General features: G+C 50.1%; 1 long non-coding RNA gene and 2 other non-coding genes across 3 annotated transcripts; all 3 read left to right on the top strand.

Moving 5' to 3' along the window:
• The first annotated feature begins 10,073 nt into the window (after positions 1-10,073).
• LOC120366847 (uncharacterized) lies at positions 10,074-11,567 on the top strand. The gene is made up of 2 exons (XR_012514756.1): positions 10,074-10,134; positions 10,379-11,567. It is a non-coding gene; the product is annotated as an uncharacterized LOC120366847 (long non-coding RNA).
• Positions 11,419-11,609, top strand: LOC120367088 (U2 spliceosomal RNA). Its single transcript, XR_005581577.2, has one exon. It is a non-coding gene; the product is annotated as a U2 spliceosomal RNA (small nuclear RNA).
• Positions 11,610-18,767: 7,158 nt separating this feature from the next.
• Positions 18,768-18,958, top strand: LOC120367086 (U2 spliceosomal RNA). The gene has a single exon (XR_005581575.1). It is a non-coding gene; the product is annotated as a U2 spliceosomal RNA (small nuclear RNA).
• The last annotated feature ends 2,982 nt before the right edge of the window (positions 18,959-21,940 follow it).

Below are 21,940 nucleotides of genomic sequence, written 5' to 3'. Positions count from 1 at the left end.
AAGAGGTGGCGGGCAGGTCCTTCTGTGACCTTGCAGACAGGCAGGCATAGACCACCCAGAATTAGCAAGTATATCTGTCTCAGAACCAGATTTCATGGCCTGGGTGCCAGGACTTCCTGAGGAGCAGAATGAGGGTCTTGATGGTAGCAAGAGGTGTTATGGGCTGCTGGGACTTGGTGTGTGAAAGGCAAGAAGCGCGCAGTTGGGGGAAGGGGGAGTCCTCTGCCTCCCTGTAGGTTCTTGAGGCCACCGAAAACCAGCTGCATCCCCCTGACCACATCCTTTCAGCAGGTGCCACCCTTGGGGAAAGCCCCTGTGAACTATCAGGACGGTTGTTCTCATTTACCCGAAATTTGGAGCCCACTCTGAGGTCTAGTACAGCTCAGAGGTCTAGGGTAACCAACTCCCCCTGATTGCCTGGAATTTTGCCCGTTTTAGTTCTGAAAGTCCCATATTCCAGGAAATCCCTAATCCCCTAGCAAACTGGGATGACTGGTTAGCCCACTGGGAGCTCAGACCTCCTCCTTCACTAGTGAGTTTTGAGGTCACAGGGACCATCCTAAGTTGTGAGACAGAGGGCCTCTGGGCTCCTGCAAGCATCTGCACTCTCCTACCTAAGTCCTGTGCCTGACGAGGGCAACATAAAATAGAAAGTGAAAAACACTGTCTTGGCTATTGTAAGTAATGATTTTATGAAAAAAAGAAAGAAAGAAAGTGAAGACACTGTGACTAGTGGACAGAGAGGGAGGAAGAAAGAAAAAAGCTTCATATTTTACTGCGATTTTTTCCTTTTAATAGTGATGGTATCTCACTCTGTTGCTCAGGCTGGTCTCAACCTCCCAGGCCCAAGTGATGCTCCCGCCTCAGCCTGCCTGAGTAGCTAGAATCACAGGTACACACCACCGTGCCTGGCTAATTTTTAATTTATTATTATTATATTATTATTTTTGTATAGTGTCCTTATATTGTTCAGGCTGGTCTTGAATTGCTGGGCTCAAGTGATCTTCCCAGCTTGCCCTCCCAAAGTGTTGGGATTCCAGGCATGAGCCACCATCCCCAGTCCTCTATTCGTCTTTTTGGTCCACGTTTTTACTTTTTTTTTTTTTTTTTTTTTTTTTGAGATGGAATTTAGCTCTTGTTACCCAGGCTGGAGTGCAATGGCATGATCTCAGCTCACTGCAACCTCTGCCTCCTGGGTTCAAGCAATTATCTTATCTCAGCCTTTGGAGTAGCTGGGACTACAGGCCCACACCACCACGCCTGACTAATTTTTGTATTTTTAGTAGAGACAGGGTTTCACCATGTTGGCCAGGATAGTCTCAATCTTTTGACCTCATGATCTGCCTGCCTCAGCCTCCCAAAGTGCTGCGATTACAGGCGTGAGCCACCGTGCCCAGCTGCACATTTACATTTTAAATTAAAGCCTGGGCCCGGTGTATTAGTTCCTGCCTGTAATCCCAGCACTTTGGGAAACCGAGGCGGGCGGATTGCCTGAGTTTAGTAGTTCAAAACCAGCCTGGGCAACAAGGTGAAACTGAAGAGGGAGACCCAGGCATCTCAGATCAACTTCCCTTTTCCTAAGACTGTAAACTTCCCCTTTTCATTCCTAAGACTGTAAACCGAAGCCCTTTTCCTGTGTAATTCCTAAGACTGTAAACTGAAACCCTTTTCATATGTAATTCCTAAGACGGTAAACTGAGACCCTTTTCATATGTTAAGCTATAAACCTAAGATTCTTCCTTGTGTAACATCTAAAGTATAAGCCTATATAAAGAAGGAACCTTCCTTTGTTAAGGGAGTTTAAATATATATATATATATATATTTTTTTTTTTTTTGAGACGGAGTTTCGCTCTTGTTGCCCAGGCTGGAGTGCAATGGCGCGATCTCGGCTCACCGCAACCTCCGCCTCCTGGGTTCCGGCAATTCTCCTGCCTCAGCCTCCTGAGTAGCTGGGATTACAGGCACGCGCCACCATGCCCAGCTAATTTTTCGTATTTTTGGTAGAGACGGGGTTTCATCATGTTGACCAGGATGGTCTCGATCTCTTGACCTCGTGATCCACCTGCCTCAGCCTCCCAAAGTCCTGGGATTACAGGCTTGAGCCACCGCGCCCGGCCTTAGGGAGTTTAAATATTAAGCAAATATGCCACTTTGCTCCAGGCCGAATAGACTCCTTCCTCCAATATTCGGTGTCCGAGAGATCTGTTTCCCGTGGCCGGTCCTGCAACAAAACCTGTCTCTACTAAAAATGCAAAAAAAATTAGCTGAGCATGGTGGTGGGCCCCTGTCATCAGCTACTCAGGAGGCTGAAGTAGGAGAAACTGTTGAACCCAGGAGGTGAAGGTTGCAGGGAGCTGAGATCACACCACTGCCCTTCAGCCTAGGTGACAGAGCGACACTCTGTCTCATAAATAAATAAAGCCTGTAGGCTGATGTGTTGGCTAGTAATCCCAGTATTTTTGGAGGCAAAGGTGGGAAGATCATTTGAGCTTAGGAGTTCCAGACTAGCCTGGGCAACATAGCCAAGACACATCAGCTGGCGCCCCCACCCTACCATTTCCCAACCCCCATCTCTAAAAAAATAATAAAATAAAATAAAGCAAGTTTGTTGTTATTCAAGACCCAGAATCTTCTGTTTTGGAAGAAGCAAAGTGTGGTTAGAAGCACAAGCAGGTAAGTCTTGTGAAATAGCAGCTGCAAGGCTGGGTGCGACAGCTCACACCTGTAATCTCAGCACTTTGGGAGACCAATGCAGGCAGATCACTTGAAGTCAGGAGTTCGGAATCAGCCTGGCCAACATGATGAACTGTTTCTACTAATAACAGAAAAATGAGCAGGGCATGGTGGTGGTCGCTTGTAATCCCAGCTACTCAGGAGGCTGAGGCAGGAGAATGGCTTGAACCCAAGAGGCAGAGGTTGCAGTGAGCAGAGATCATGCCGCTGCACTCCAGCCTGGGTGATGAGTGAGACTCTGTCTTACAAAAAACAAACAAACAAACAAACAAGAAGTCACAGATTGTGAGAAGCACCATTTTATGTATCCCTCATAAAGAAAGGAAGAAAGAGAAAAAAAAGATGCTGCCATATAAACAGCTGTAGTGCTTTCTCCTGGCATTGGAAGTAAGATGCATCATGGTTTCTGAGATATAAAAATATGAAAAAAAAAGTGCCCTCTGAATGAATGAATGAAATCAAGGAGTGGTATCTCACACTGTAATCTCAGCACTTTGGAAGACCAAGGTGGTAGATCACTTGAGGCAGGAGTTCGAGACCAGCCAGGGCAACAGAGGGAAATCCTCGTCTCTACAAAAAATTTAAAAATTGGCCAGGCATGGTGGCTCACGCCTGTAATCCCAGCACTTTGGGAGGCTGAGGCAGGTGGATCACCTGAGGTCAAGAGTTTGAGACCAGCCTGGCCAACATGGTGAGACCCCATCTCTACTAAAAATACAAAAATTAGCTGTGCGTGGTGGTGCGTGCCTGTGTTCCCACCTACACAGGAGGCTGAGGCAGGAGAATCGCTTGAATCCAGGAGATGAGGTGGCAGTGAGCTGAGATCATGCCATTGCACTTCAGCCTGGGCAACAGAGGAAGAATCCATCTAAAAAAAAAAATTAGCCAGGTGTGGTGGTGCATACCTGTAGTCCCACTTCTCGCTTCCCAGGAGGCTGAGGTAGGAGGATTGCTTGATCCCTGGGGACACAGCAGGACCCTGTCTGAAAAAAAAAAAAAAAAGAAAAAAAAGAAATCAAGTATCCTCACGGAGTGTGGTCATTTGATGTAGTGGCTCTTACCATGAAGTCTGGGCCTTGAGCCTTGGTGTCTCCATCACCTGGATTACCCCAAACTTTCCCTCTCTGGGCCTGAATTTTCTCATGAACCAAATAAGCACAGAATGGATGCATTTCCTCTGGCCTGCTGGGAGGCCATAACAGAGAGGCAAGGGCTGCTTTGCTGCTCTCTGCTGCCCCCTGCTGCTACAGGGAGAGAATCGGATCTTGGGGATGACCCAGCACTCCTACACTCCTACCGGTGGTCAAGTGCAGCAGGCTGATCCCTAATAGGCAATAAACTTGTGATTTTTTTGTTTTTTGTTTTTTGTTTTTGTTTTGAGACAGGGTCTTGCTCTGTTGTCCAGGATGGAGAGCAGTAGTGTGATCACAGCTCACTGTAACCTCGAATGCCTGGACTCAAGCGATTCTCCCATCTCAGCCTCCTGAGTAGCTGGAACTACAGGTGTATGCCACTACCCCTGGCTAATATTTTTGTTTTTTGCCAAGATAGGGTCTCAGTATGTTGCCCAGGCTGGTTTCAAACTCCTGGGCTCAAGTGATCCTCCCACCTGGACCTCCCAAAATGCTGCTGGGATAACAGGCATGAGCCACTCCTCATGGGACCCTTTGTGATCTTAAACATTGTGCTAGGCTCTTCACATTCCATCCTCAGCATCCAGGTTTCCAATGTGTACCACATAGCTAAGTCCATCTCTTGGAAAATTTAGTTAGCTCGAGTTTCCTTTCTCAAGCTCAGCATTCTCATCTGTTCAGTGGAGATGATAAACCCTGACCCACTTTCCTATAGGGTGGATGGGAATAAAGATCCACTGATAATAAAGATATAAAATTGCCACCCAAGAGTGGGGAGTCCCCTTTATACTCTGGGAGGGGAAGAGGAAGAAGGCTGAGGATGTTGGGAAGTCAGTCTTGGCAGCCTCAATTTCATCAAGTATAAAATAGGATATGTAACATGTTGCCTTTGGGATTTTTTTTTTCTCGGTCACCCAGCCTGGAGTGCTCTGGTCCAATCACAGCTCACGGCAACCTTGACCTCCTGGGCTCAGGTAATGCTCTTGCCTCAGCTTCCCAAGCTGCTGGCACCACAGGCGTGCACTACTATGCCCAGCTAATTTTTATTTTTATTTTTTATAAAAGACAGGGTTTCACCATGTTGGCCAGGCTGGTCTAGAACTCCTGACCTCAGGTGTACCGCCTGCCTTGGCCTCCAAAGTGCTTGGATTACAGGCGTATGAGCCACCACGCCCAGCCTCAGGTGATCTGCCTGCCTCAGCCTCCCAAAGTGTTGAGATTACAGGCGTGAGCCACCATGCCCGGCAATTTTTATTTTATTTATTGTTTTATTATTATTATTATTATTTTTTTTTTTTTTTTTTTTTTTGAGACGGAGTTTCGCTCTTGTTACCAAGGCTGGAGTGCAATGGCGCGATCTCGGCTCACCGCAACCTCCGCCTCCTGGGTTCAGGCAATTCTCCTGCCTCAGCCTCCTGAGTAGCTGGGATTACAGGCACGCACCACCATGCCCAGCTAATTTTTTGTATTTTTAGTAGAGACGGGGTTTCACCATGTTGACCAGGATGGTCTCGATCCCTTGACCTCATGATCCACCCGCCTCAGCCTCCCAAAGTGCTGGGATTACAGGCTTGAGCCACCGCGCCTGGCTTTTTTTAAGACATGGTTTCACCATGTTGGTCAGGCTGGTCTTGAACTCCCGACCTCAGGTGATCTGCCCGCCTTGGCCTCCAAAGTGCTTGGATTACAGGCGTGAGCCACCATGCCCTGCCTATTGTTATTATTTTTAATGGAGATGAGGTCTCACTTGCCCAGGCTGGTCTTGAACTCCTGAGCTTAAGTGATCCTCCTGACTTGGCCTCCCAAAGTGCTAGGATTACAGGTGTGAGTCACTGTACCTGGCATTCTCATTATTATTATTTGTAGATATGAGGTCTCACTACATTCAGCCCAACCTGGTCTCAAACTCCTAGACTCAAGTGATCCTCCCACTTTGGCCTCCCAAAGTGCTGGGATTACAAGTGTAAGCCACTGCACCTGGCTGCATTTCAGATTGTTGAAAGACAGAAAAGAAAATGTAGATACTCAGTGGCACACAGTGGGCTCAGAAAACAATACCCTAAAATGAAGGTCTTGGCTGAGCGTGGTGGCTCACATCTGAAATCCCAGCACTTTGGGAGGCCAAGGCGGGCAAATCACCTGAGGTCAAGAGTTCGAGACCAGCCTGGCCAACATGGTGAGACCCTGTCTCTACTAAAAATGCAAAAATTAGCCAGGTGTGGTGGCAGGCGCCTGTAATACCAGCTCCTCAGGAGGCTGAAGCAGGAGAATGGCTTGAATCTGGAGGCAGAGGTTGCAGTGAGCTGAGATCACACCATTGCACTCCAGCCTCCTGGGGAACAAGAGCGAGACTTTATGTCAAAAAAAAAAAAAAAAAAAGTTCTCAGCAGCAGCCTCAGCAGAGTAAAAAGTTTTCTGTGACTCTCTCCTCCTGTCTCTCAGTCCCATTCTCCCTTGAGGCTGGCCATAGACACTAGAATCCCTCTGCCCCGAGACAGGTCATAGAAACCGGAAGCCCTTTTCCCCAAAGCCAGCCTAAAAGCCTAAAAATATTAGTCTAATTTTCCCTCTGTCCTATCTGTAAAAACTGGCCATAAAGAAATTACCTGACCTACTTTGTTTGACTGTTGGTCATAAGATCCCCATTCAGGCCAGGTGTGGTGGCTCACGCCTGTAATCCCAGTACTTTGGGAGCATGAGGCGGGTGGCTCATGAGGTCAAGAGATCAAGACCATCCTGGCCAACATGGTGAAACTCTGTCTCTACTAAAAATACAAAATTCTTGAGTTAATTTTTGTATTGAAAAAAAAAAAAAGAAAGAAATACAAAAATTAGCTGGGCATGGTGGCAAACACCTACAGTCCCAGCTACTTGGGAGGCTGAGGCAGGAGAATCGCTTGAACCCAGGAGTCAGAGGTTGCAGTGAGCAGAGATTGAGCCACTGCCCTCCAGCCTGGCGACAAATCGAGACTCCACCTCAAAAAAAAGAAGGTGGGGGTTTCACGGAACAACTTCAACATGGTCCATGAAAATAAAAAGAAGAAAAAAAAAAGAGGGGGGAGGGGTTCACTAAGTGTTAATTTATATGACCACAAGGTTCCACGATAAGCTGTCTGCAAGCTGAGGAGCAAGGAGAGCCAGTTCATGTCCCAGAAAGGAAGAACTTGGAGTGTAACGTTTCAGGGCAGGACGCATCCAGCGCGGGAGAAAGATGTAGGCTGGGAAGCTAGGCCCATCTCTCCTTTTCGCATTTTTCTGCCTGCTTTATATTCCCTGGAAGCTGATTTGATTTTGCTCACCAGATTAAGGGTGGATCTGCCTTCCCCAGCCCACTGACTCAAATATTAATCTCTTTTGGCAACACCCACACAGACACACCCAGAATTAATACTTTGTATCCCTCAATCCAATCAAGTTGACATTCAGTATTAACCATCACAAGTCCACCTCTTGTTAACTTGAACCCATACACATCTTCTGAGATCATACATAATCTTCAAATAAAGACAGTAATGAGGTCATAATGATGCCTAACACTGCAAGTATCCTTCATACGACTGGAAATGCACCAATCCCAGCCCAAATACTATTACATAAAGTTAGCAACACTTAACTGCTGATATGAAGTCAATAAATCTTATGTCACATGATAAAGGAAATAAAATGAGGATATTTTCTTAGTACAAGTGTATACACATACAAATATGTTTTTAACAAAAGGAGGAAATACTCATGACAATTACATTCCTCATTTCTGCAGCTGGTCACATGGTTGTAGCTAGTACTGACGACTACCTTCTTCTTCTACCCATTCTGTATTCCCTTTGCCTTCAGCAAGCACCTGAGCAGGTTGTGGGTTTTTTTTTTTTTCCTGGTGGAGTGACACAAACCTTCATTCCTGAAAGGTCTGGACCATTTGTGGTCCTGCCTGGATGGGGCTGTTGTAGTTTCCCATTGACCTTAACCACAGGGCGTGGTAATTCTGAGAGATGCCCTGATGGTTCTCCTGTATTCCATGCATACGCTTCCTTACCTCCATTATGGAGTAGTAGGTTGATTTTATCTTGATACTCCGGGCCAACGACCCCAGCCAACACTGTGACTCCCTTCTTAGACTGTTGACTTAAAAGTAGGAGGAGCCCAAAGTGTCCAGGTGGCATCTTGACTTCTAGTTTAATGGAATCGTTATTGTGTCTGTTGGTGGCAGCATTCCTTCCTCTGGAACTAAGACCTCTAGGACAGCAGAACATATTTTTTTTGGGAAAAGGAAGCAAAAATTTTGCTAGTAGATCACTAGGGGTGATGGCGAGTGGTGCCACTCCCACTTCCACCCTTTATTCCTGGACTAATGAATCCTGGCTATGGGAGAAAGTGTACCATATGTTGGGTGCTGATTCAGAGCATACACAGCCTGCTGGAGAACTTTGCTCCAGCCCTGCAGAGTATTGTCCCATAGCTGGTATTGTGATTGTTCCTTTAAAAGGCCATTCCACCATTCTGTTCCTCTATCTGCTTCAGGATGATGAGGAATGTGGTAAGACCAGTGAATTCCGCGAGCAGGAGCCCACTGTCGCACTTCTTTAGCCGTAAAGTGGGTGCCCACTCTGAGGTCTAGTACAGCTCAGAGGTCTAGGGTAACCAACTCCCCCTGATTGCCTGGAATTTTGCCCGTTTTAGTTCTGAAAGTCCCATATTCCAGGAAATCCCTAATCCCCTAGCAAACTGGGATGACTGGTTAGCGCACCAGGAGCTCAGACCTCCTCCTTCACTAGTGAGTTTTGAGGTCACGGGGACCGTCCTAAGTTGTGAGACAGAGGGCCTCTGGGCTCCTGCAAGCGTCTGCACTCTCCTACCTACGTCCTGTGCCTGACGAGGGCAACATAAAATAGAAAGTGAAAAACACCGTCTTGGCTACTGTAAGTAATGACTTTATGAAAAAAAGAAAGAAAGAAAGAAAGTGAAGACACTGTGACTAGTGGACAGAGAGAGAGGAAGAAAGAAAAAAAGCTTCATATTTTACTGCGATTTTTTCCTTTTAATAGTGATGGTATCTCGCTCTGTTGCTCAGGCTGGTCTCAACCTCCCGGGCCCAAGTGATGCTCCCGCCTCAGCCTGCCTGAGTAGCTAGAACCACAGGTACACACCACCGTGCCTGGCTAATTTTTAATTTATTATTATTATTACTATTATTATTTTTGTATAGTGTCCTTATATTGTTCAGGCTGGTCTTGAATTGCCGGGCTCAAGTGATCTTCCCAGCTTGCCCTCCCAAAGTGTTGGGATTCCAGGCATGAGCCACCATCCCCAGTCCTCTATTCATCTTTTTGGTCCACGTTTTTACAATTTTTATATATTTTTAAAACTTGTTTGCAGAGACGAGGTCGTGCTATATTGCCTAAGCTGGTCTCAAACTCCTGGACTCAAGCAATCCGCCCACTTTGCCTCCAAAAGTGCTGGAATTACAGGCATGAACCACCGTGCCTGGCCCTTGTATACTTTTATAGTTCCATTTGTTTCACTTTGAAATCTTTGACCCACTTGGCATTTATCTTGATGTATGGTGAATGAGCCGTGATTGTAACACTGCACTCGAGCCTGGACAACAGAGGGAAACCTTACCTCAGAAGATAGATAGATAGATAGATAGATACATACATACATACATACATACATACATAGGCCAGGCACAGTGGCTCACGCCTAGAATCCCAGCACTTTGGGAGGCTGAGACGGGTGGCTGCCATATTGTACTTCACAGGATAATAGAATGGAGATGACAGTGACGGGGTGGAGATTGGGGTAAAGTGAAATGAGGGAAACCCTTGCTGAGATTGGGGAAAAAAAAAAAAAGCAAGGGGGCACCAAAGACTCAGCAATGCAGATAAATGTCTTGATTATCTAATAACTGAGATAAGATATATTGCATTGAACTATTATTTACTTTGATTACTGAAGGGTTCGGGAGAAACAGCTTCTGAAATTCAGCCCTGGAGGACTTGCGTCACCCTAATCCTGGCTGTGGCTAATAATAATGCCCACCTCTTAAGGCTGTTGAGTGAATTAGAGCCCTCAGCCCGAGGCTGGCATTGGGACGGGCACGGTCTGCATTTTTTGAGCCGGTTGTTTGTTCAGCAGGCATCCTGCAGGGGGAGCATGACTAGCTGAGTGTCACCATCGGATCTGTGATACCTTCTTGCTTTGCTGAAATCAAATAAGAGACAGAAACTCCCAACTCCACTGTCGTGTTAGGAAGGAGGCCGGGAAAGGTAAATGCAGAAGCTACAGGCGGCAGTCTGTGTCTCAGAGAGACTCCCCCAACGTTGCTGGGGGCCTTGACGCCCATCTTCCCCCAGAGCACCCGGCAGACACCCCAGCCCTCTGGTGTCCTCCCACCCCGAGCCCGATCTTCCCCCTTCCCGCCTGCCCCGGGCCAGTAGCCTCCTGACTGCGTCCTCTCTGAGTCTGTCGTGCTTATCACGGCCTGGCCAGTCGTTTCTTCTCTCCGCAAAGGTTTATTGAGCGTCTTCGAATCTCCAGGCACCAGAGCAGCGCGGGGAAACGGGGATAAGCGTGGATGAGGGTCTCAGCCCTCCGTGATGGGATTTCAGAGGGGAGGTAAAGGACTGCCCGGAAGGGTGGCGAGTGGGGTAGTTGATAGAAATAACGGGGTGCGATGAACTACGTAGGAGGGCCGCCAGTCACATATGGGGCGGGTGCGGAGGGCCCTCAATCAAGGGAGGCTTCCCGGACGGCTGACACCCAAGCGGAGTCCTGACAACCTGCGTCAGGAATAGCCAGGCGAGGAGGAGGAGGTGAGAGGAATCCGCGTCCCAAGCGGAGAGGCAGCTTTCCCTACGCGGCACGGGACACGGCCCGCGCACAGGTGCCACGAGAGACGCGGGCGCGGGCGCAGGCGCTCGGGAGAACCCTTGCCGGGCCCTCGCGGTCCACGCGCCGCCTCCCTGCGACCGTATCTGGTGGTCAGCCTCCTGCCCGGCAGAGGGGAATGAGCCCCTCGTCCTGCAGGTACGAGGCTGGTCTCCCCGCCCGACGGTAACGAACTCAAGACCCAGCGCAGCCTGGTCTCCTCTTGTGATGAGGCCTTGCGACCTCGTCTTTCTCCAGGAAAACGTGGACCGCTCTCCGCCGACAGGTCCCTTCCACAGACTCACCTTGCCTTCGCCCCCAGTCTCTTTCGGTTCTGTCTTTTGGCTGGATTGACACAAACAGGGAAGTCGCCCCCAGCGGAGGCCCGGCCCTTGACGGCGGAGGCGGCCAGGGGGCGGAGTCAAACGAGGTGGTCCCGCCTCCCGGGGGAAAGGGCGGGGCATGCAAATTTGAAATGAAAGCCCGGCCACGCGGGAAGAGCAAGGGTAAAAGATTTCTCTTTTAAAACGTGGAGAATAAAAAAATCAGCCCGAGTGTGTAATGGCGTGAATAGCGGTGTGGACGAGACAAAGAGAATGAGGCAAGGAGCGAGGCTGGGGCTCTCACCGCGACTGTAATGTGGATGACGGTGGGACGGTGACGGCGGGGACGCAGGCGACAGCATCGCTTCTCGGCCTTTTGGCTAAGATCAAGTGTAGTATCTGTTCTTATCAGTTTAATATCTGATACGTCCTCTATCCGAGGACAATATATTAAATGGATTTTTGGAGCAGGGAGTTGGAATAGGAGCTTGCTCCGTCCACTCCACGCATCGACCTGGTATTGCAGTACTTCCAGGAACGGTGCACCCCCGCCTCGGGGGATACAACGAGTTTATAAAGTCAGAAGAAAGCTGCGTGCATCTCTTTACATCTCACATACGGGGTTTTAGAAAACGACTATTATCAAGCCCAAAAGATGGTGTGCTAGTTGCAACGTGGTGGGAACTTGAGATGTTTTTCTTTTTTTTTTTTTTTTTTCTTTTCTTTTTGCGGTGGAGTTTTCTCGCTGCCCGGGCTGGACTGCAAAGCTGTAATCCAATCTCTGGTTCTCCGTTTCAACCAGATTCTTCTGTCTCAGCCTCCCCACCAGCAGCGGGGATTACAGGCATGCCCGGCCGAATGCACGTGTTCTTTGACAAGACAGGGTTTCTCCACGTCTTCTCACCTCAGGAGATACGCCCACCCTGGGTTTCCTAAAGTGCTGGGATTACAAGCGTTAGCCTGGTCGGACCCCCTTCCAAACTTCAGCCCCTTTAAGGCAGGCAATGTAGTGAAACCCCGTTCATGGTAACAAATGTCTGTACTGTACACCGGTTACTTCAGAGGCTGAGGCAGGAGGATCAACTGAGCCTGGGAGGTGGATGCTGCAGTAAGCGGTGAACTGCACTTGCACTCCAGCCTTGGTGACAGAACCAGACCCCATCTCAAATAAATAAAAATAAAGGAAACAAAGGGTCGAAGCACTAGTGGGTCCCGCTGAACTTCAAGCCTTCAAGCTACGGCCATAACTGGACAGGTTGGACCAGCAGGCGTGAGCAGTTGTCATCTTGGCAGGGATTAATGACCCTGATCCATCCTCAGGAGGGAGTGGTGCTCCTATGCAGGGAGGGCAGGTGGAATATGCATGGAATCTGGAGATCTGTTTGGGTGACACGTGTTACTCCCAGGTCTGCCTGTGAAATGCATGGACAAGTGCAGGAACCCTGACTTGAGAAGGGTGTGGCCTCGAGGGGTATAGGCCCCTCGGGAATGAGAGTTTCGTTCGCAGTACCAGGGAAACCACCAGGATCAGCAGAGGTGATGGCTGAGGATCGGGGGGGATTTGGAGGGGAGAGGACAGGAGACACAGGATGAGTGTCGTGTGACCAACCGCAAAAGAGGGGCTGTCATTAGACTCACTCACTTTCTGTAGCTCTGTGCGGTACAAAAGAGCAGGAGAAAGAAGAATTGGCAAGTAAAAGGAAGATAACTGGAACAAACCCACGCTTTCCTGATTGACACTGACAGTAATATACAGGTACAGGCAGGCAGAGGCATCTTCTCTTCACCTGGTTTTGAAAGCAGTCTCTCTGTTAGAGTACAAGGCTATCTGAAGGTACACAGTGACCGTCAACATTTACCAAGCTTTGGGCAAATGTTTTTTTGTTTTGTTTTGTTTTTTGTTTTTTTGAGGTTTTTTTGAGACGGAGTTTCGCTCTTGTTACCCAGGCTGGAGTGCAATGGCGCGATCTCGGCTCACCGCAACCTCCTCCTCCTCCTGGGTTCAAGCAATTCTCCTGCCTCAGCCTCCCGAGTAGCTGGGACTACAGGCGTGCGCCACCATGCCCAGCTAATTTTTGTATTTTTAGTAGAGACGGGGTTTCACCATGTTCACCAGAATGGTCTCGATCTCTTGACCTCGTGATCCACCCGCCTCGGCCTCCCAAAGTGCTGGGATTACAGGCGTGAGCCGCCGCGCCCGGCCTAAGCTTTGGGCAAATGTTAAGTGTCACTGTTGTTGCTTTAATCTGATATTGTTCTCTATTACATAGTGTGCACAACAGATTTCTGGATTTTTTTTTTTTTTTTTTGAGACGGAGTTTCGCTCTTGTTACCCAGGCTGGGGTGCAATGGCACGATCTCGGCTCACCGCAACCTCCGCCTCCTGGGTTCAGGCAATTCTCCTGCCTCAGCCTCCCGAGTAGCTGGGATTACAGGCACGAGCCACCATGCCCAGCTAATTTTTGTATTTTTAGTAGAGACGGGGTTTCACCATGTTGACCAGGATGGTCTCCATCTCTCGACCTCGTGATCCACCCGCCTCGGCCTCCCAACGTGCTGGGATTACAGGCTTGAGCCACCGCGCCCGGCTGGATTTTTATTAAAAGAGCATCTTCTGTGCTACATGCAAATATACGATTTGAGAAATTCTGACCCCTGGCTGTTAAAGTATAAAAAAGTTTTCTTGTCTCAGAACAGCGTTAGAGCAGACGTCAACTCACTGCTCCTAGAATGGCAGCCCCTCCTCGATTTCACAAACTCAATAAACAGTCTCGGTTGTTGTTTAGTACCATTAGGTAAGACCACTATTTTGACAGAGGTTTCTAGAGCATGTAACAATGACATCGGTCTTGCAGTTAAAACAAAGCCTAAAGCAGAGTTAAAAAGAAAAAGAAAAAGAAAACAAACAAACAAACAAACAAACAACGATATCGGATACCAAGAAATCAGTAACAGGCTTGATTATGTGCAATGCCTACTCTCAACCCCCCAACTTCCTGTCGAGTCAAGGTCCCTCTGACCTGCTTTCTGCATCTGCCTCTCCAGAAACAGGGCAGACACAGGACTGTCATATGTGCTTGCTTCTACCCTCTGCCCCTAATGGTGCCAAGGACTCTGTTCTCAATAAGCCCCCCTCCCATAGGTCCCTACTACCTCTCCCTGGCACTGGCTCCACTTCTCTGCAGCTTGGACATGAGCAAAACCTGTTGTCCATGAGGCACAGGATGAGTAGCAGAGGCAGCCCCGTGACCAACTGCAGCAAGAAAGGCTGTCGTTTGACTCACTACCCTCTATGCAGCTCTATGCATTACGAAAGAGCAGGAGAGAAGAATGGCAAGTGGAAGGAGAGGCAGAAAATTACCAGAACAAATACACATATATGACCATGGCCTTGGGTTTTCATTCCCTTATTTATGAGCGCTCCTGTGTCATATAAAACTTACACTGGGTGGCCAGGCGTGGTGGGTCACGCCTATAATCCCAGCACTTTGGGAGGCTGAGGCAGGCAGATCACCTTAGGTCAGGAGTTTGAGACCAGCCTGACCAACACGGAGAAACCCCATCTCTACTAAAAATACAAAAAGTTAGCCGGAGGTGGTGGCGCGTGCCTGTAATTCCAGTTACTCCGGAGGCTGAGGCAGGAGAATCGCTTGAACCCGGGAGGCGGAGGGTGCAGTGAGCTGAGACCGTGCCATGACACTCCAGCCTGGGCAACAAGAGTGAAACTCCATCTCAAAAAACAAAAACGCCTTACATTGAGTGTCTATGCTTTCTTCCTGCGAATCCATCTGACGTCAGTTGGGTTCTCGGGCCCAGCAGGGACGCTAAGAGGACAGAGGTAAGGTTTTGCCTCCCTACACAGTCATTGCCCACTCCCACCCTCCCCTTCCGTCAACCACTGATCTAGATGTCTACAGAGTTCCCTTTCCTGGCATTTCACATAAAGGGAATCAGTCACACAGTCTGTGGTCTTTTGCATCTGACTGATGTCTTTCTCTGAGCATAATGTTTCCTGAGGTTCATCCGTTGTGGCATGTGCCATCATGTTTTCATTCCTGAATGTCACATTCCGTTTATCCGTTTACCCACTGATGGACGTTTGAGTAGTTTTCAGTTCAGAGCTTTTCGAATAATGCTGCTCTAACCATTTGCCTCTAAGTCTTTATAAAAACATACATATGTTGTCACTTCTCTCGGCCTGCCTGCTCGTTACACACTGGCGTTCCAGGGATTCTGAAATATGAACTCCTCTTCTCTGACACAAAATATTAACCCTGCATCATCTCTCCCAGTCTGTGGGGACCACCTGTATACCTCACCCCTGATCACAGAAACAGAAGGCCTCAAGACTTTTTTTTTTTTTTTTTTTTTTAGACAGGGTCTCCTCCCTCTGTGGCCCATGGTGGAGTGCAGTGGCTTGACCATGGCTCACTGCAACCTCAACCTCCCGGGCTCAAGCGACCCTTCACCTCAGCCTTCTGAGGTGCTGAGACTACAGGTGTATGCCACCATCCCCGGTCTCAACTCCTTAGAGTCAGCCTTGCTCACATACATTGGCCATCTCGCTTCAGGCCTTTCTGCCTCAACTTGCTGATTCTGCATTGTACAACCCCAGAAAGTGTTCTAAAAGCCACTCCGCCACCAGCGTAGACATCTGGAGTTATAACTATATCACTCGTTATCCGAATCCATGTGGTCCCCAAGTTTCAGATACCGGTAGTGAGACTTGAGATCTCAAAAAATATTTGCTTCTTCTCTCTCCCTTATTCCCCCTCCTTCTGTCATCAAGTCCCAGAGCAGAACGGCTTGTCAAACTCTAATCTGCATGTGCATTCTGGGGAACCTTGTTGACATGCAGATTCTGATGCAATAGGCCTGGAGCCCGTGATTCTACACTTCTAACCCACTCCCAGATGATGTCAATGATGCTGGTCTGGGGACCACACTGTGAGCAGCAAGACTGTAGCAAGATGTTCCATCTCTACCAAATGCCTTTTTAAGAAAGAGGCATGCTGGGCACAGTGGATCCTGCCTGTAATCCCAACGCTTTGGGAGGCCAAGGTGGATGGATCAGCTGAGGTCAAGAGTTCAAGACCACCTTGACCAATATGGTGAAACCCCTGTCTCTCCTAAAAATACAAATATTAGCCAAGTGTGGTGGCAGGCGCCTGTAGTCACAGCTACTCAGGAGGCTGAGACAGGAGAATTGCTTGATTCCAGGAGGTGGAGGTTGCAGTGAGCCAAAATCGCGACAGAGGAAGACTCCATCTTTTCAAAAGAGAAAGAAAGGAAGGAAGGGGCCGGGCGCGGTGGCTCACGCCTGTAATCCCAGCACTTTGGGACGCCGAGACGGGTGGATCACGAGGTCAAGAGATCGAGACCATCCTGGTGAACATGGTGAAACCCCGTCTCTACTAAAAATACAAAAATTTAGCTGGGCATGGTGGCGCACGCCTGTAGTCCCAGCTACTCGGGAGGCTGAGGCAAGAGAATTGCTTGAACCCAGGAGGCGAGGCGGAGGTTGCGGTGAGCCGAGGTCGCGCCATCGCACTCCAGCCTGGGTAACAGGAGCGAAACTCCGTCTCAAAAAAAAAAAAAAAGAAGGAAGGAAGGAAGGGGCAGCATATGGGCCTGGCGCAGTGGCTCACGCCTGCTGCAATCTCAGCAGTTTCGAAGACTGAGGCGGGCGGATCACTTGAGGTCAGGAGTTCAAGACTAGCCTGGCCGACATGGTGAAGCCCGTCTCTACTAAAAACACAAAAATTAGCCGAACGTGGTAGCATATGCCTGTGGTCCCAGCTACTCAGGAGGTTGAGGCAGAACTGCTTGAAACCGAGAGGCGCAGGTTGCAGTGGGCCAAGATCGCGCCACTGGACTCTAGCCAAGATGACGGAGCAAAACTTCGTGTCCAAAAAAAAAAAAAAAAAAATTGGCCAGTCATGGTGATGCGCGCCTGTAGTCTCAGCCACTAGGGAGGCTGAGGCAGAAGGATCGCCTCCTTGACTTTGGAGCGCCCCGGGTCCTATTCCTGGGCCTCCTGCCTGCGGGCTAACACTCTTTCTCCTTCGAAGGCGCTCGTCCAGACTCACGGTCTCCAAAGAGTCCCAGCCTGGAGTCCAGAACGGCGCATGCAGCGGCCTGGCCGACACCTCCGCTGGGCCGTCTGGCTTGCCGCCTCTCTAGCTCGTCCTCTCCAAAACCGATCAGGACGGCCCGCGCCCTCCCCCACTCCATGCCCCCAACCCCGAACCGACAAACCCAGTCCTCGCCCCGCTCTGAATGCGGCAGTCGCTCTGGCCCACACCCTCGGAGTCACTCGCCTCTCCTTCCTCTCACCCCCATCCCAGCCCTCCGCAAAGGCCGTCGGCTCCGCCTTCAAAGTACGGCCGGACCCCGACCGCCTCTCAGCCGCCGCACCGCCCCACCCGGCCCGGGCCCTCGCTGCCTTCCCGTTTCTCTGCCCAGGCCCCAGTAGCCGGTCCGAGCTCTCGCGTTCCCAGGGAAGCGGTGGGCGCCACCGCCCACCCTCAGCGCGCCCCCTCCGAGGGAGGGGAGCCCACGAGGCCCCGCCAGATCCGACGCCCTCCGGGGTCACCTCCCGGGCCCCGGCCCCTCCCGCCCAGCGCGCCGCCCCGCGCCGCCCCAGCCACTCGGCCCCCCGGGCGCACCCCGGGGCGTCGGAACCGGCGGTTCCCTCTGCGTTCCAGGCCCCTCGTCTCCTTCCCGGGCAGAAGCGGCTTCGCGGCGCCACACACGAAGCGGAGGGTCCCGTTTCCCGAGGCTCGGCCCAGGCCTCGAACCTGTGGGGAGGGAGAGCTTCTCCCCCCGGGGCTGCGCCCTCGCCTCCTCGAAAACTCGCCGGGCCAGACGGTCGAGAAATGGCGAGAGGGACGGAGGCGTAAGTACCCGTCTCCCTGTGCTCAGCGACACAGAAGATGTCATCGCACGTCTACAACACATATAACGAAGCACGTCCAGCACGGTGACGCCGGGCGTGGGGGGTGGCGACACGGGTGCTCACCCAACAATTCTTTCAACGTTGTGTGTGGGGAAAAAAAAAAAAAAATGTGTGAAGAAATGTTGGAAGCCAGCTAGAGGTAGGTCAGGACTGAAAAAGAGGAGGGAGGGAGGGAGGGAGGGAGGGAGAGGGAGAGGGAGAGAGAAAGAGAGGAGAGGAGAGAGAGGAGAGAGAGAGAGAGAGAGAGACAGAGAGAGAGAGAGAGAGAGAGAGAGAGAGAGAGAGAGAAACAAGAGGAGGAGGGGAGGAGAGGAGAGAAAGAAGACAGAAAGAGAGAGAGAGATGTTGGAAAGAAACGCCTCCTAAAACTCTTCTTGCGGTTTTCGTTTTGGGCTTTTCCTATTGAAGGGCCTAGAAGCGGAAGGAGCTTTCCCGCGATCCCGGGGATTAAGAAGCGCTTTCCGGTGCCGCGGTAGGCGGGCTGGCGGGGAGAAAGGAGCTCGGCGCCTGTGGGGCGGGGCATGCAAATTTAAAATGGCTGTTTCTCCCGGGAGCTATGGGAGCAAAAAGAGAAAGTAAATATCCCCCCAAACTTGCAACAGCATTACTTATACCATGTTGCAAATTGTAACACGGAATACCGTGTGAAGGTAGGGAAGAGAGGACTTCTTTACTTGAAGATGACTTTTCTTACCGTGAGCTCAGGGTGAGTGGGCGAATGTGTACCGTGGCCTGCGCGGAGAAGGTCGTTATCGCTTCTCGGCCTTTTGGCTAAGATCAAGTGTAGTATCTGTTCTTATCAGTTTAATATCTGATACGTCCTCTATCCGAGGACAATATATTAAATGGATTTTTGGAGCAGGGAGATGGAATAGGAGCTTGCTCCGTCCACTCCACGCATCGACCTGGTATTGCAGTACTTCCAGGAACGGTGCACCCCCTCTGGGGGACAAATGTGGCGTGACAAAGAGAGACGAGAACTTCGGCTTGCGGAGGTGAGCGGTTTTTACCTGTGTTTTCGACACCGCTCTTCTTTCGCGGGTGGTTTCGGCGAGGTTCTTCCGGCTGTTGGGTTGCAGTGGTGGTGTCATGTTTGAAACTGCAACGACGTATTGTTTGCGGGTCACCTGACACACCCACAAGCGATTATTATCGGTAAGTTTCAGACTCCCGCAGTTAGAGGGTGAAGGAGGTGAAATAGCAACTTTCTTTGGTCTTCCCGTTTATGCGATGCTCTGGTTACTTCTTTGGGGTTTTTCCTTTTCTCTTTTTCTGTCTTGGAGACAAGTGTCGCTTTGTTTACCGGGCTGGAGCGTAGGGGGCGCGGTCTCTCGTCCTTCAAACTTCCCGTTCCGCGCTCAGGCCGTCCTCCCGCCTCAGCCTCCCCAATACTTGGGACAACAGGCGTCCACCACCGCGCCTGGCTCCGGCTAACTTTTCTATTTTTCGTTGTTTATTTTTTTGAAGGGAGAATCGCGTGCGCTCTCTCCCCGAAGCTGGAGTCCAGTGGTGTCATCTTGGATCACTGCAACCTCCACCTCCCGGGTTCAAGCTATTCTCCTGTCCCAATCTCCCCACCACGCCTGGCTAATTATGTATTTTTAGTAGAGGCGGGGTTTCACCGTGTTGGCCAACATAGTCTCAAATCCTGACCTCAAGTGATCCGCTGGCCTTGACCTTCTAAAGTGCCAGGATTACAGGCCTGAGCCACCCCACCTGACCTTTGACTTTTTCATTCCATCCCGGCAGGGAATTACCAGGTACCTTGCCTGGTCCCTGTGAAGAAGAAAGGTGGTTTGGCTAGGAAACCTCATCGGTGGCATCTTTCAAAAGTTAGCCAAGAGTGGGGAGAACTTTTTTCTCGTGGTTTGCGTGGGAGCTTAACTGCGGTAGAATAAAACATCAGTTACATTTCTAAGGTCTTGACTCCAGACCTTGGCTCCCAAACAGCATCCGAGCACCCACCCAGGGCTTGAGGGAGCTCACTGCCCCGAAGGGAGGGACATAAACCTGGCTGGCTCTAGGGTTTAACACTGGTACAGCTCTAGGGCCTTGAGAGAACATAGGTGGTACCAGGCAGTGGATATAGCAGGACTTAGTGAGACCGGTGCTGTGCTGGGTTGGAGTCTGAACCCGCACAGCACCGGTGGTGATAGCCACAGGGTTGCTTGTCTCCTCACCCCCAGTTCCAGGCATCACAGCACAGAGAGAGACTCCGTTTGGTTGGGAGAAAGTAAGGGAAAAGAACAAGAGTCTCTGCCTGATAATCCAGAGAATTCTTCCGGATCTCATCCAAGACCACCAGGGCAGTACTTCTACAAGTCTCTGAGAATCACAGCATTATTGGGCTTGGGGCACACATACCCTGGAATTGCAGAAAGCCTTCCGAAGAAGGACACACAGAAACTAAGCCCAGACTGGGAAAGATACAATAAATGCCAAACTCTTCCATTCGAAGACAAAACAAACATCCATGGGCATCAAGACCATCCTAGAAAACGTGGTCTCACCAAACCAACTAAATAAGGCACCAGGGACCAATTCCAGAGAAACGGAGACGTGATGTTTCAGAAAGAGAACTCAAAATAGCCATTTTGAGGAAACTTAAAAGAAATTGGAAGGGCCGGGCGTGGTGGCTCACGCCTGTAATCCCAGCACTTTGGGAGGCTGAGGCGTGAGGATCACGAGGTCGGGAGATCGAGACCATCCTAGCCAACATGGTGAAACCCCGTCAGGAAAGAAAGGAAGGGGGAGAGAGAGAGAGAGAGAGAGAGAGAGAGAGAGAGAGAGAGAGAGAGAAAGAGAAAGGAAGAAAGAAAAAGAAAAGAAAGAGAGAGATTGGAGGCCGGGCACAGTGGCTCATTTCTGTTGTCCCAGCACTTTGGGAGGCCGAGGAGGCAGATCACCCTGGCTAACACAGTGAAACCCTGTCTCTACTAAAAATACAAAAATTAGCTGGGCATGGTGATTTGCGCCTGTAGTCCCAGCTGCTCAGGAAGCTGAGGCAGGAGAATCGCTTGAACCTGGGAGGTGGAGGTTGCGGTGAGCTGAGATCACTGCACTCCCACTGCACTCCAGCCTGGGTGACAGAGTATGACATTATCTCAATAAAAGAACAGAACAGAAAAGAAAAATGGCGGGACGCGGTGGCTCTCACCTGTAATCCCAGCACTTTGGGAGGCCAAGGTGGATGGATCGCCTGAGGTACGGTGTTTGAGAGCAGGCTGGCCAACATGGTGAAACCCCATCTCTACTATAAATACAAAACAAAACAAAAAACCCTGGGTGTGGTGGCATGCACCTGTAATCCCAGCTACTGGGGAGGCTGAGGCAGGAGAATTGTTTGAACCTGGGAGGCAGAGGTTGTACTGAGCTGAGATCTCAGTATTGATTGCACTCCGACCTGGGCAACAGAGTGAGACTCTGTCTCAAAAAAACAAACCAAAAAAAGCCAGGCGCGGTGGCTCACGCCTGTAATCCCAGCACGTTGGGAGGCCCAGGCGGGCAGATCACGAGTTTGATACCAGCCTGACTAACATGATGGAACTCCATCTCTACTAAAAACACAAAAATTAGCCGGGCATGGTGGTGCACACCTGTAATCCCAGCTACTCAGGAGGCTGAAGCAAGAGAATCACTGCAACCGGGGAGGCAAACGTTGCAGTGAACCGAGATTGCACCACTGTACTCCGGCCTGGGCAACAAGAGTGAAACTCCATCTCAAAAATAAATAAATAAATGAAACAAACTTGCTTTTATTTTGCACCGTGGACTCACCCTGAATTATTTCTTGCGTGAGATCCAAGAACCCTCTCTTGTGGTCTGGATCTGGGGCCCCTTTCCTGGGACATAGTTCTAGCGACCACAGACGGGGCTGTAGGGCAGAAACCGTGACCCAACTGCTACCTTGGGTAAGTGTTGGGG

Source organism: Saimiri boliviensis, chromosome 17 (assembly GCF_048565385.1).
Source record: "Saimiri boliviensis isolate mSaiBol1 chromosome 17, mSaiBol1.pri, whole genome shotgun sequence".
Taxonomy (NCBI): Eukaryota; Metazoa; Chordata; class Mammalia; order Primates; family Cebidae; genus Saimiri; species Saimiri boliviensis.
Note: the sequence above shows the minus strand (reverse complement) of the source record. Positions and strands in the feature narration are given on the sequence as shown.